The sequence below is a fragment of the Pinus tabuliformis genome, chromosome 9 (assembly GCF_031772625.1).
Source record: "Pinus tabuliformis cultivar Carrire ecotype Pingquan chromosome 9, CPIR1, whole genome shotgun sequence".
Classification (NCBI taxonomy): domain Eukaryota; kingdom Viridiplantae; phylum Streptophyta; class Pinopsida; order Pinales; family Pinaceae; genus Pinus; species Pinus tabuliformis.
In genome coordinates, this window is record NC_142307.1 from 1,758,054,030 (window position 1) to 1,758,059,310 (window position 5,281).

Consider the following 5,281-nt stretch of genomic DNA (forward strand, 5'->3'; position numbering starts at 1 on the left):
GATTTTCAATAATAATGGCACATATTATTTAATTTATATAAAATTAGAAATTCTTGACGAGAAAATATAAAGATACATGTGATTTTGTTAATGGTATTAATGGAAAACGAAATATTTAAAATCTAATCTTAATTATTATTACTAGCAATTGTCCCAAAAGGTACAAAGAGAGGCCAATAAGATTATTAAATTGGAATTGTTGATTTTTTCTAGAAGAGTTAATTGGTTTGTGGAAAACCTTCTTTTCTTGCTCTGGATCATTGTGCAATTACTTTTCTTTAGATGTTTTGTTTATATCTATATTACAAGGAACACATTTAATATCTTACTTCATTTTAGAGTAAGTTAATTACCCAAAATCAAGAGGTTAGGTTAATTACCAAAAATCAAGAAACCTCTATAGATGGCCAAGCATATACGAAGAATACATCTCATTCATATGCAATACCAAATCCATCTTTTCTTTTCTCTGAGTAAAATTTCAAAAGCATGAACACATGCCATTTCATATGCACAATAAACCCAACTTCTGAAATTTCAATGCTTGGATGCATCCCATTCATATGCTACAGTAAACCCATATTTTCCTTAAATTTCAATCCATAAACACATCCATTCATGAGCCATAACAGAACCACAAAAAACAAAACCCCCTGACCCGTTAATACATTATCTACTCAGAGAGAGGTAAGACGAAAGGACAACACTGTCTATGGATCCTCCATGTCTTCGAAGGAGATGAGGAGTGTATCGTGACCCATTAATGCATTGTCTTCTCAGGAGTGCGAGGTAAGACTAAAGAAAATCACTAGCTATGGATGTTTCATGTCTCCATAAGGCCTTGATAAATCTTCATTTATTTTGTAAATACAATAATTTGATTGCATTTTAATACTGTAAATACTAAAAATGAGCCCATAAAGAGCAGATAATCAAGAAAGAAACGCTTCAATCACAAACTAGAAATCAAGAATGGTGATTATTTTATAACGACCGAATCCACCTTCTAATAAAATCTTCTTCCATTCTTTCTCTGTTCTTTCCTTCCCACCAGAGCAGTGCGCCACCATTACCAGATCAAATACTAGAACTAAATTAGGATCCAGAACTAGCTTCTGTGATTAGAGTCCAGTGCCACTACGTCAACAATAATGAGCTTCCCCATCTCTGGGATCGCCTTCCTACAACTCTTCAGTATCTTGATACAGTCCTCGTCGCCCCAGTCATGCATGATCCACTGATGACATTGCACAAACAAATTGTATAGTCAAAACATGCTCTTAGCTCATTCTAATTGAATTACATGACATCTCAGCAAGTTCAAGACTTACCTTCATGAATATGGCATCTGCAGAGGGCACGGTTTCAAACATGTCTCCGCCCATGTGCTCCACACCTATTTATATACATGTATATATTTCTAACATTTTTTTACCATTAAGAATATTGAATTATATACATGTATGTTTGACTCAGGATGGATTTAAACTTTGAGTTTCATAATTTATATAATGCTTCATACAAAACAATTATCAATTAAATTTTCTCATAAATATTAAATAAATATATTTTATTCAAATTATAATTTTATATATTATAACATTATTCTTTTTAATAAATAACTTTTAATAAAATTTATAATAAAAAATATTTTTTATTACCTTATATGTAAAAATATCACTCTGCTCCCCCATCTAGTAAATAACTATAACAATTATCCGTACATTTAATCCATTATCATTAATTAATCAACCATATTTAATCCACATATTATTATTTTATTCATATAAACGTTAATTATATTTGGGCATTACATTTTCTTAATTATCAACTTGATCGTTTGACTTTCTTTCCCACCTTTTTGAAGAAATAAAATTCTTCACAACGCTTCATAACCCTTCACGCATAAACGGTGGTTTTCTTAAACAAATCAACCAATAAAAAAATATTAAAGTTGAAGATGCACATCGGTTGACCAGAGAAATAGAGCTCATTAATTTTTGGGCCACGTTTTTGAATTGGCTTTTCCTGGAAAAGCCGGATCTCGATTTTTTTGTTTGACGAATCCTGGAATTGGGATGTATGACAGCAGATCCTGATTTTTTTTGGGGGACGATAGATCTTGATTCCTATCTCTGCTATTGTTCAAGATATTATAACTCATTTTAGGAAGTCATTTCCCACGCAATTAATTTGGCCCAACAATACAGGATCTGTTTAGAAGGCTCGATCAGAATAAATCTTACAGTTGCCAATTGCCTTAATGCTCCGTGAACGGCAGATATCTCTGTTATGGGAGTCGAGATATCTCTGTTATGGAAGTCGTCTACTGAGGCGGAGGAATGGTCCGGATGGCCAAAAGTGGTCAGAATTTGGGCAAAAAAAATTTCAAAACATCTTGTAGAGGTAGTGTTTGAATAGCATTTTTTACGGAGGAAATGGATTCAACGCCATCAAAAATGTCTAGGACTCCTCAAATTTTGAAGTTTAACAACTATAACTTGGATTTACAAAAATCCTTGCCAGAATTTCTCTAAATATAACTCTAATTTCCATAACTTTCCGGGCAACTCCTTCGCTTCGTTAGACTACTCTCTGTTACTGTTCAAGACATTATAACTCATTTGAGGAAGCCATTTCCCATGCAATCAATTTGCTGGCCGTGATAGAGGATGTGCCGTTGTTGAAGACGTAGAGATGGGCGTCTTCGCCAATTGCTAGGGTGGGGTAAGCCCTAGCCATTATGCACGCCTTTCCCCCTTCTGCAAAGCTCTCCACGATGGAATGATCAACCTGTTATTTCATTTCATCGCCATTGTAACGTTATCTGGACCTCCATTTTCCACAACCACAAAAAATTGCCAACAAATTAACCAATATTATGCAGCTTACCAGGATTCGCAGTGAAAGGGTCTGCCCCTTGAAGGACCCCACATGATTCACAAAGGTACCATATGTTGTCTTATCAAGGTCGATCTCTAAAGACGATTTTCAAGAATTAACACAATCTGACAGATTAATGTGCTTTTCTTTTTCTTTTTCTTGGAATGTTCAGCAGATTAATAAGTTACAGTGTTCATGAATTTATACTTGCTCTGGTCACTGCACATTAATATCTTCAATTCATTTCGATAGCGAACGATCTGAAAAAACATAGCAATGCATTCATTCAATTCCTTGGAAGCCAAAACAAGCAACCCAAATGGCCCAACCACAGTCTTGGCAGCTTAGCCAATCCGGCTGCACAGATTTTGCGCTGTCAAATTCACTCCCATCTCTTCTTTGAACTCTGTGATTTCCAGCCTTGGGAGATCGAAGGAGACCTCCACATCAGTCTAATAACAAAGACAAATTCACCGAATAAGTTAATAAAATGAAACCACAGCCACGGAAAAAGGAAATAATTTCTTAAACTCTGTTTAGTCATGAAAGTGATCTTTGGTTCAGCTATGGTCATAGACGGTCTGTCGGATTTCCCTCCTATAAGAATCTTAAAAACTAACAAAAGAACTACTAACTCGATACCTAAAATCAATATTGGGACAATTAATTAGCTTAAACATTAAAACAAACCATTGAGATGTTTTGAGCAAACAATTGTTAGGTAAAATGTACTGAATCAAAAGAAATTTATTGGTGTAGTAAGTACCAGCGCTATGTTTATGCCTACAATTTCAACAACAGATCCACTGCTGAGGTCAATGTTTTGTCTAAAAGTTTTCTTTCGACGAAGGGATTCTACTTCGGAAACTGGCCACTGCAAAAGTTGTGTTCTAGTGATGTTGTCTAGCCAGATGGTTCTTGGAATGGCCTTAACAAAACACAAACACATGCATCAAGAAGTAGAAGAAATAAAAAATGTAAACAACATATAAGACTAATAGGTGTGATCAGACTGACTTTACTTGAAGACCGGACTAGCCCTTGGTAATATCATCGGAGACACTGTCTAATTCATTCACCCATCCCCATATAATTTGCCGCTACTTATGTTGATAAAAAAAGGCCTTGGAGGCATAGAATTTGCCATAGTCATATCTCAACCCATTTTTATCATCGCTGTTGGTGTTGTCGGGCACGTCTCGATCCTGACCAGAAAAGTAAGTTCCCACTGTATAATAATCGATCATGTTATTGCCCAGACTCGCCTTCAAAACATGTTTGAGAGAGGGCCTAATTGTGGAAGTGTTTAGCCGTTTTGTCCCAGAAAGAGGAACAGGGTAAAAAGCCGGACACTCCCACATTCCTGTCAAGTTCGACGAATGTAAAGGATGCTCGGCCTTCGCCCAATTGACAAAATCCTCGCTTTTGTATAACAGAGCCACCTCGTTGCAACTACTCTTATTTCCAACTACAATCCTCCATTTGTCGTCCGTGTCCAGCCATCCAGTGGTGGGATCCCTAAAGAAAGTCCCATTAATTCCATCGCTTGGAATCAGAGTAGGATTTTGAGGTATCTTCACCCATTCCCTCAAAAGAAGATCGTAGATATTCTTAGGAACGACCACATTTTTCACCTGTTGGGATGAATTGGCCCATCCAGTATAAAGAATTACAGGCTTGTCTCCGGGTAGTAACGTCTCCGAATTGGACCAGCAGCACTTATATCATACCATTCACTCGAAACAATGGCAGGACCCAGTGAATCCCAGTTAATGAGATCCTCAGAAACAACATGCCCCCAAACAATATTTCCCCACACCGCTCCTTGAGGATTATACTGGTAGAAGAGATGGTAAAACCCTTTGTAGAACATGGGCGCTGCAAAACGAACCCAGTTTGATTTCATCACAGAGAATTTTAAATCTGAGAACTATTGAATGAATGAATTGAAGAGGAAGGAAAAGGTCACCATTTGGGTCTGTTGGAGGTTTGCGACATAGTCATGCAGGCAAACACAAACATAACAAAACAGGGTTAGTAGATTGGCAGTAATGTCAAATACAGGGTTGTTATGAAAAATCTGGAATAATATGGACTGTACACACCATTCATCCAATTCTTTTGAGGCTGAAAATGGTAGGCCATGCGATACCAGATTTGAACATTTGTTCCGGTTGTGTTGACAATACATTCCAGATGAGAAACCCACATAACAACGCAGATGCCTAAACAGAGCCCTGCCAGAGCTATGAGATAGAGCCTCGAACCCATGACCCCATTTTGTGACCAAAACCGAATACACCAAATGCTATCGTTCACATGCTCTTTTATTTTATAGCACTGGCCATTAGATTTGCAATCGAGTGAAGGATGAACGTTACTAATCCGTGCTTGCCAA

At 36.8% G+C, this 5,281-nt stretch overlaps 1 pseudogene; it reads right to left on the reverse strand.

Moving 5' to 3' along the window:
* Positions 1–2,613: 2,613 nt before the first annotated feature.
* On the reverse strand, positions 2,614–5,061 carry LOC149155789 (beta-fructofuranosidase, insoluble isoenzyme 1-like; annotated as a pseudogene).
* Between the last annotated feature and the right edge of the window lie 220 nt (positions 5,062–5,281).